This window comes from Macaca fascicularis, chromosome 1 (assembly GCF_037993035.2).
Source record: "Macaca fascicularis isolate 582-1 chromosome 1, T2T-MFA8v1.1".
Classification (NCBI taxonomy): Eukaryota; Metazoa; Chordata; class Mammalia; order Primates; family Cercopithecidae; genus Macaca; species Macaca fascicularis.
In genome coordinates this window covers 167400051-167410515 of record NC_088375.1, presented here as the reverse complement: position 1 = coordinate 167410515, position 10465 = coordinate 167400051, and the positions used below count along the sequence as shown (strand labels likewise).

Below are 10465 nucleotides of genomic sequence, written 5' to 3'. Positions count from 1 at the left end.
GGTGCAATCAACTTACAGAATATTAATTAAATGTCTTTTTTTTTTTTTTTGAGATAGAGTCTCACTCTGCTGCCCAGGCTGGAGAGCAGTGGCATGATCTCGGCTCACTGTAGACTTGACTTCCTCCACTTCCCAAGCTCAGGTAAGGTAATCCTCCTGCCTCAGTACCCCCCAAGCAGCTGGGACTACAGGCGTATGCCACCATGCCTGGCTAATTTTTTGTAGAGATGAGGTTTCAGCATGTTGTCCAGACTGACCTTGAACTCCAGGGCTCAAGTGATCTGCCCACCTTGGGCTCCCAAAGTGCCAGGATTACGCGCATGAGCCACTATGCCCAGCCAAATATCTTTATAATAATACTAATAAACTGCCAGTAGGAAGTTTGGCATAATGTGTCACTTCAATTATAAATCACAGATGGTTTTACTTGATATAGTCAGCTAGAGATAATCCACAGGGGGAAATTTTATTTATTATTATTTTAAATGCTATTAAATTTTGTTTTTATCTAGCCTGCTAATTTTCTGAATGAAGCTGTAGTTGGCATTTCATTGATTTGGCTGTGTCCACACCCAAATCTCATCTTGAATTCTCACGTGTTGTGGGAGGAACCCAGTGGGAGGTAATTGAATCATGGGGGCAGGTCTTTCCCACGCAGTTCACATAATAATAAGTCTCACAAGATCTGGTGGTTTTAAAAAAGGGACTTTCCCTGCATGAGCTCTCTCTGTTTGCCTGCTCCCATCCATGTAAGATGTGACTTGCCCCTCCTTGCCTTCCACCATGATTGTGAGGCTTCCCCAACCATGTGGAGCTGTAAGTCCATTAAACCTCTTTCTTTTGTAAATTGCCCAGTCTTGGGTGTGTCTTTATCAGCTGCGCAAAAATGGACTAATACAGCATTTACCACAGTGTCTGACTTATATAACTGTGGCAGAGCCTAGTAATTGTCTGTTCAACTTCCATTCTCAAATTCTTACTTCCTAACAGAACCCGTACATCATTGATGATAGCAATTCTACCAGTAAAAAGATACATTTCCAGCCTCCCTTGCAGCTAGGTGTGGTCATGTGACTGAATTCTGTCCAATGAGATATACACAGAAACTGGTACAGGTATTTCCAAGCTGTCTTATTAAAAAGTGGGGACAGACAAATGGAGAATATTTTCCTCCCTCTTCCTCCTTCCTGCTGACTGAGAAGTGAGCATGACATCTAGAGCTCCAGCTCCTATCTGAAACCATAAGGTGACCTGGAAGATAGAAGTTGTGCACTGAGTATGGTGAGCAGAAGACAGAAGAGCCCACATATCTGATGATTTTGAGGAGCTGCCTTGGATCACTTTCCTCAACTTCTTTTACCTGAGAGTCATGTTCTAATATCACTGTTCTTGCAGGTTCTGCTATTTGTGTTTGAATTGATCCTAATGGATGTAATAGGTAATCAGAAAATATTTTTTTCAGAGAATGGATGGAGTACATGCCTATGGTGGTTATAGTAGTCTGCTCAGGCTGCCATAACAAAATACCACAGACTGGGTGGCTTAAACAATAGAAATTTATTTTCTCACAGTTTTGGAGGCTAGGAGTCTAAAATAAAGGTGCTGGTAGGGTTGGTGTCTGGTGAGACCTCTCTTTCTGGCTTGTAGATGACCATCTTCTTGCCATGTCTTCACATAGCCTTCCCTTAGGCTCATGCAGAGAGAAGGAGAGAGAAACATTTCTGCTATCTCATTCTCTTTGTATAAGGACATTGATCCTATTGAATTAGGTCCTCACCCTTATAACCTCACTTAATCTTAGTTACTTCCCTTAAGTCCCTATCACCAACACAGTCACATTGGGACTTAAGGCTTCAACATATGGATTTTGGGGGACACAATTCTGTCCATAACAGCAGTCATCTATTGTCTCACCAGTTCTCCTCTTCTAGGACCTGCTCTTTTCCTCCTATCCACATGTTCCTTCAGTATCACTCTGATTAGCTAGCAGCAGTTGATTGGTGTGAAGTATACACCTGATCCAAGCTGGACCAATCAAAGATTTTCACTAGGAATTTTACAATTAGGCCTGAGAAAGAGACAGACTCCCTCCAGTGACAGAATGTTGGGTGGCAAGTTCAGAAGCTGTCAGTCTTGTTTTTCTCCATGTGACCAGAATAAAAGGAAGATGGCCCATAGACACAGAATAAGGAGAATAATAAACAGATCCACAGAAAAGGACAGAGAAATGATGGAATGAGACCTGAATGCATTAGAATCCCTTGCTTTAATTGTTAACGGGGTTCATATTCATGACTCATGACCCATGACAAACTTTATAATACAGCCTTCTTTTTTCCTTAGCTCCTTAGAGTTGGGCTTCTATTATTTTCAATTTAGAGCCCTAGCTAATACAACTCTCCAAATTAAAAAAAAAAAAAAAAGAAAGAAAGAAAAGAAAAGCTTTGTATTTTTAGGCTCTTAGAACTTACATTATTGTCTTTTAATAATGGTTAGCAACAACCAATGGTGTTTGTTTTATCTTGTAAGCTAAATTATCTGAAATTAGGTAGGTACTAAAGTGGAAATAAATATTTGATGTTATTTTCAGTAAATTGTTACTGGAGTTAAACCTCATGCTATCCTGACAGTTCCTCCCTACATCACCCTCTTTGCAATTGCAGATTGAAGAACTGGCAATAAATGCAATTCAGCTTGACGAAAACACCCTGAATATTAGAAACCTGTGAAGAACCACTGGATTGCCTTATAAATTCATTGTGCACCCTATTTGGAAGTCTAAAATAGAACTAAAATTCTAATACTTTTACTTGTATAAATGCTTATAATTGTCATCTTTCCATCTCAGCGATTATTCCTGGATAAATATACTGCAAATCATCTAAGAAGAGAAAAACCCCTCTGAATTACATGACTGAGTTTCAGAATGTGAGTAAAGTATGGCTAACCAAAATGTTCAAGCAAACTGATGCAAATTTTCTTTCCTATGACTGTGTAAGCAAAAATCTTTTGCACGATACTAAGTTTGATGTGGTGTAGCATGTAAAAGAGAAAGCACCTTTATCTGTGTTTGAGTGGAAACCAGGTAACCTTGTCATAAACTGGGGAAGAAATGACTTAAGTGTCAGCTCCCACATCTCCTACTGTGAATAGTTTTTAGGGGTATTAGGTGTCATAACCACGAACACACAAACTCAACAGAAACTAAATCTCAGTGCACAAAGAAAATGTATCTGCTATGAATTCATATTGGGCTCTTCCCACACATTATTTAATTTAATCTTCCAAACAACCTGTGAGGTAGATATTATTATCACCATTTTACACTGAGGAAATTGAGTCAGAGTGATGCTTTTTCTTGCCCCGCACCACTTACGTCATAAGTGGTGGAGCTGGTTTTGAATGTATTCACTTCACTCGCACCCCATGTGTCTGTGCTGTACTATGAATTCCTCAAGGGATGGGGACTGGTATTTAACTTGTGTCTTTAAATTGTCATGAAGGACTGGAGGCTTCTTCTTGGTAGTAAGTAATAACGTGTACAATACCAAGAATATAGCGGTTGTACTCAAGAGTATATTAAAGTCAGCAGGTGTGTGTAATAGAGGAGTTACAAAAGACATATCCATGAAACATGCTCAGATTCAGCAGTAATAAATTGTTTAAAAACTAGGCTTGAGAAAATGATAAGGCTATTTATGACAAACCGATAGCCAATATCATAATGAATGGGCAAAAGCTGGAAGCATTCCCTTTGAAAACCAGCACAAGACAAGGATGCCCTCTCTCTCCACTCCTATTAAACATAGTATTGGAAGTTCTGGCCGGGGCAATCAAGCAAGAGAAAGAAATAAAAGTGTATTCAAATAGGAAGAGAGGATGTCAAATTGTCTCTGATTGCAGACGCCATGATTGTATATTTAGAAAACCCCATCATCTCAGCCCAAAAACTCTTTATGCTGATAAGCAACTTCAACAAACTCTCAGGATAGAAAAATCAATGTGCAAAAATCACAAGCATTCCTATACACCAATGATAGACAACCAGAAAGCCAAATCATGAGTGAACTCCTATTCACAAACTACAAAGACAATAAAATATGTAGGAATATGATTTACAAGGGATGTGAAGTACCTCTTCAAGAACTACAAACCACTGCTAAAGGAAATCAGAGAGGACACAAACGAACGGAAAAACATTCCATGCTCACGGATAGGAAGAATCAATATTGTGAAAGTGGCCATACTGCCCAAAGTAATTTATAGATTCAATGCTATTCCCATCAAGCTACCAGTGACTTTCTTCACTGAATTAGAAAAAGCTACTTTAAATTTCATATGGAACCAAAAAAGAGCCTAAATAGCCCAGACAATTCTAAGCAAAAAGAACAAAGCTGGAACCATCATGCTACCTGACTTCAAACTATACTACAAGGCTACAGTAACAAAAACAGCATGGTACTGGTACAAAAACAGATACATAGACCAATGGAACAGAACAAAGACCTCAGAAATAACACCACACATCTACAACCATCTGATCTTTGACAACCTTGACAAAAAAAGCAATGGGGAAAGGACTCGCTGTTTAACAAATGGTGCTGGGAAAACTGGCTAGCCATAGGCAGAAAACTGAAACTGGATCCCTTCCTTACACCTTATACAAAAATTAACTCAAGATGGATTAAAGACTTAAATGTAAAACTCAAAAGCATAAAACCCTAGAAGAAAACCTAGACAATACCATTCAGGTATGTGCAAAGACTTCATAATGAAAACATCAAAAGCAATGGCAACAAAAGCCCAAATTGACAAATGGAATCTAATCAAACTAAAGAGCTTCTGCACAGCAAAATAAACTATCATCAGAGTGAATAGGCAACCTACAGAATGGGAGAACATTTTTGCAATCTACCCATCTGACAAAGGTCTAATATCCAGAATCTACAAGGAATTAAACAAATTTACAAGGAAAAACAAACAACCCCATCAAAAAGTGGGTAAAGGATATGAACAGACACTTCTCAAAAGAAGACATTTATGTGGCCAACAAACATATGAAAAGAAGCTCATCATCACTGGTCATTAGAGAAATGCAAATCAAAACCACAATGAGATACCATCTCACACCAGTTAGAATGGTGATCATTAAAAAGTCAGGAAATGAGATGCTGGTGAGGCTGTGGAGAAATAGGAACGCTTTTACACTGTTGGTAGGAGTGTAAATTAGTTCAACCATTATGGAAGACAGTGTGGCGATTCCTCAAGGATCTAGAACCAGAAATACCATTTGACCCAGCCATCCCATTACCGGGTATATACCCAAAGGATTATAAATCATTCTACTATAAAGACATCTGTACATGTATGTTTATTGCTATTTACAATAGCAGAGACTTGGAACCAACCCAAATACCCGTCAATGATAGACTGGATAAAGAAAATGTGGCACACACATACCATGCAATACCATGCAGCCATTAAAAAGAATGAGTTAATGTCCTTTGCAGGGACATGGATGAATCTGGAAGCCATCATTCTCAGCAAACTAACACAGGAACAGAAAACCAAACACTGCATGTTCTCACTCATAAGTGGGAATTGAACAATGAGAACACATGGACACAGGAAGGGGAACATCACACACCGAGGCCTGTCAGGGGGTCAGGGGCAAGGGGAGGAAGAGCACAGGTTGATAGGTGCAGCAAACCACCATGGCATATGTATATATATGTAACGAACATGCATGTTCTGCACGTGTATCCCGGAAATTAAAGTAAAATTTAAAAATTTTTAAAAATTAAAAAATAAAAATAAATTTAAAAAAAATAGGCTTGAGAGGAAAGTGTGAGTAGTCACCACCACCAGCACAGCAGTGTCAGAGCCGAGAGGCGATACTGGCCACTGCCCCTGCCTCCCGCCTGCCTTCAGCTGCCTCCATCCTCAGACCTGTTCCAGCAATCTCTTAAAATTATGGGTTAGGCTGAGCACGGCAGCTCATGCCTGTAATCCCAGCATTTTGGGAGGCCAAGACAGGTGGATCACCTGAGGTCAGGAGTTCAAGACCAGCCTGGCCAACGTGCTGAAACCCCGTCTCTAGCAAAAATATAAAAATTAGCCAGGCATAGTGGTGCAGGCCTGTAATCCCAGCTGCTTAGGAGGCTGAGACAGAAGAATGTCTTGAACCCCAGAGGCAGAGGTCACAGTGAGCCAAGATGGTGCCACTGCACTCCAGCCTGGATGACAGAACGAGACTCTGTCTCAAACAAACAAACAAAATCATGGTGGATTACTATGAAGCTCTAGGAGTGCGGAGACAGGCCTCACCCGAGGATATTAAAAAGGCACACCAGAGACTGGCACTGAAGTGGCACCTAGATGAAAATCCTGAGAATAAAGAAGAAGCAGAGAGAAAATTCAGACAAGTAGCTGAGGTGTGTGAGGTGTTGTCAGATGCTAAAAAACAGGACATCTATGACAAATATGGCAAAGAAGGATTAAATGGTGAAGGAGGAGGTGGAAGTCATTTTGACAGTCCGTTTGAGTTTGGTTTCACATTCTGTAACCCAGATGATGTTTTCAGGGAATTTTTTGGTGGAAGGGACCCATTTTCATTTGACTTCTTTGACGACTCTTTTGAGGACTTGTTTCAGAATCAAAGGGGTTCCCGTGGAAGCAGAAGCCAAGGGTTGGGGTAGTTTTTCTCCACATTCAGTGGATTTCCATCTTTTGGATGTGGATTATCTTCTTTTGATACAGGAGTTATTAATACTTCATTTGGGTCACTAGGTCACGGGGGCCTCGCTTCATTTTCTTCCACATCATTTGGTGGTAGTGGGATTGGCAACTTCAAATCGATAACACTTCTGCTAAAATGGTTAATGGCAGAAAAATCACTACAAAGGGAATTGTCAAGAATGGTCAAGAAAGAGTAGAAATTGAAGAAGATGGCCAGTTAATGTCTTTAACAACAAATGTTAAGGAGCAGCTGCTGCACTTGGATAACAAGTAATTCAAGGCATCCACTTAACAGAAATGTGAAACTATAACAAGAACCATCTGAGGATTAACAGAAACTTTTTCTGTAGATTTCAAGGTAACTTGCCTTTCAGAATAATTGCACCTAAAGTATTTATAAACAGCTAATCGGAACCTCTATTTGTCATAGACTTTTGAGTTTATTGTTGGGACCCTTAATAGGACTTTTTTTTTTTTGTCTTTAAAATTATTGTAGGCCAGGTGCAGTGGCTCACACATGTAATCCCAGCACTTTGGGAGGCCAAGGCAGGTGGATCAAGTGAGGTCTGGAGTTCAAAACCAGCCTGGCCAACATGGTGAAACTCCGTCTCTACTAAAAATACAAAAAACTAGCCAGGTGTGGTGGCAGGCGCCTGTAATCCCAGCTACTTGGGAGGCTGAGGCAGAAGAATTGCTTGAACCTGGGAGGCGGAGGCTACAGTGAGCCAAGATCACACCATTGCACTCCAGCCTAGGTGACAGAGCAAGACTCCGTCTCAAAAAAATATATATTATTGTAAATATCTGTATGCTTTTTGCTTTTTTATTAAATGTACTCCAAGGTGAGCCTTGACTCTTTAGTGTAGGACAAGATTGTGCACTAACACCAGCATGGATCTGCTTTTCCATTGTGTCTGAAATGTGAGCCACATAGTGTTGGCCCGCTGTGAGGTCAACATTGCCAGGGCGAATCTTCTACAGAACTAAATTCGTTTTTTTTCAGTATGTAGTAGTAAAATATATTAGTAGTAAAATATATTAATGCATTAATGGTAAAACATTTCTGGTTTAATATAAATTAAGGGTGTTTTCTAGCTGAGTCTGAATCCTGGCAACTTAGTCTTGACAATTGTTTAAATATGTGACGTTAAGCTTAGGTTTATAAAAGGAAAAATGGTAAACTGGGTCTTTGACATTTGCTTTTTTTTAAAAGAAAATAAATGCAAATGTGTTTGGTGCAAATAAATAAACAAATAAAAACTATGTTTGACCACTGAACACAATGTATAATCCAGGACTGACTCCTATGCTGAGGGTGAATGTGATGAGAGATTCTCTCTCAGGGATACTATTGAGGCATTCAACAAAATTTGAATATGGACTATAGATTATAAAAAGAAATTTGGTATCAATGTGAAATTTTCTGCATTTGATATCTCTGCTATGGATATTTTGAAGCATATTTTTATTAATATGAAAACACACTGAAGTATTATAGCAAAAGGGTCATTATATATTCAAGCAACCTCTCTTGGATGGTTTAGGGAAAAAAATTATATCTCTAAACAGAGAGAATGAGAGAGAGAATAAAACAAATGTGGTCAGGCGTGGTGGCTCATGCCTGTAATCCCAGCACTTTGGGAGGCCAAGATGGGAGGATCGCTTGAGGACAGGAGTTCAAGACCAGCCTGGTCAATACAGCAAAACCTTGTCTCTATTTAGAAGAAAAGAAAAGAAAATGTGGCAAAATGTTAAAAATCGCTAATCGGGTAAAAAGTATAGGAGAATTATTTGTGTGTATTGTTTTCAGTTTTTCTGGAAGTTTAAATTATTACAAAAGATAAGGTTCATTAGAAAGACCACTATCCTTAGACTCAGGAGTCCTGGTTTCAGGTTCAGATTTCCCATTATCCATCTGAGTGACATTTGTCATTTTACAGAATTTCTCTGGACCATGCCCCTCTTTGGTAAAATACGAAAGTTATTTGTTTTAACTGTGGATTGGCATTCCATTATAGAAACAAATAGCTCACTCATTCCTCTAAACTGAGTGGTTTCTACTTCTTCCCTGTTATGAGTCGTGCTGCAGTGAACGGCTGTATTCATGGTTCCCTGTGCTCACGTACAGGTGTGTGTCCCAGGGCACAGCCATGTTGATCCATGTGGGTAAAATAAAAAACGTAATATCGAGTGAAAAAAAGCACACTGAAAATATATTTAATATGATTCCATTTATGTAAATTTTCAGACACTAACATACATCATAAAAGTACAAAAACATGCATCAGATTGATATACGCCGGCATCTCCTTAGAGCTTATCTCTGGGCAGAAAGGGAGGAAGAAGGAAGGAGTAGAGTGGGCTGTAGTTACATCTATAATGTTTTTTCTTCTTGAGAGAGTGAGAGATTGATCTACGGTAAGGGTGGGTTCAGCTAATGACTCTTGGTGTCTTCCAGCGCTAGTGATCTATAATCAAGTTAATTTGTAACCTTAAAATACTTTATAGCCTTTACCCTGCTTGCAAGTGTGTGTAGATTTAACAGAATTCAACAAGCATGTACTGAGAAAATTCTTTACCCAGGGCATTGAGCTACCTACAGTGAAGTCAGAGGGAAATAAAACATGGTTTGGAATACTTTGTGGGAAAGAGGACTCTGATGTGGTGTTAAAGATAAGCTTGGTTAATCATTTCCTTGAGATAATGGCACATAAGCTACAATTAAAGGAGAAAATGGACATATGAGGGAGGGAGGACTTTGTTAGAGCTATGCTTTTAGGCATATATTCCTTATATGAACATTTATTCTTAGCTTTGTTGGCTCGGGGAACGGCCTAGGAAAGTTACATTCCAGAAGGAAACATGTTATAACACATGAGAATTGATTGGTCCTCCATGAGTACAATTGAATTCTATGTATTAAAACAGCGGAAAAACACACACAAATAGAAAATAGTTTTAATCAAGGACTAGTATCCAAAGCAAAACAAAGTGGAAATTTGGTAATTATCCTGTGAATTTCTGCAATTTAACAACCAAACTGTATAATTCGAGCAAGGAGTTCATATATTGTTGTGCACACACCCTTATAGCAAAACATATCTCTCTACCTCTGAGAGTCATCTTAGGCAAATGTGAACAGAAGGATGTATCCATCAGGGCTCTTTTAGTACCAAAAAGCAGAAAACCTGACTCCAATGAACTTAAATGAAACTAAAAGGTCCAAGGATAGATTTTTAACTTCAAGTACACCTTGATCCAGGAGCTCAGGCAATGGCATTATAAAGGAGCCTAAAGACCCCCTCTACCCATCTTTGGGGTTTTGGGTTTTTGATTTTTGTTGTTGTTGATTTGTTTTGTTTTTTTGAGATGAGGTCTCGCTCTGTCACCCAAGCTAGAGTACAGTGGCGCGATCTCAGCTCACAGCTCTCCTCTGTCTCCTGGGTTCAAGCGATTCTCCTGCCTCAGCCTCATGAGTAGCTGGGATTACAGGCACACACCGTTACACCCAACTAATTTTTGTATTTTTAGCAGAGACAGGGTTTTACCACGTTGGCCAGGCTGATCTTGAACTCCTGACTTCAAGTGATACCCCTGCCTCGGCCTCCCAAAGTGCTAGGATTACAGACGTGAGCCACTGCACCTGGCCCATCTTTGTTTTTAAGTGGAATCTTCTGCTGGGTCTAGGAGCTGTTACTGAACCAAACTTGGGTGGCACAGCAAAGCC

General features: G+C 39.6%; 1 pseudogene; it reads left to right on the top strand.

Annotated features, from left to right (window-relative positions):
- Nucleotides 1-6149: 6149 nt before the first annotated feature.
- On the top strand, nt 6150-7063 carry LOC102132830 (dnaJ homolog subfamily B member 6-like; annotated as a pseudogene).
- Nucleotides 7064-10465: the final 3402 nt, after the last annotated feature.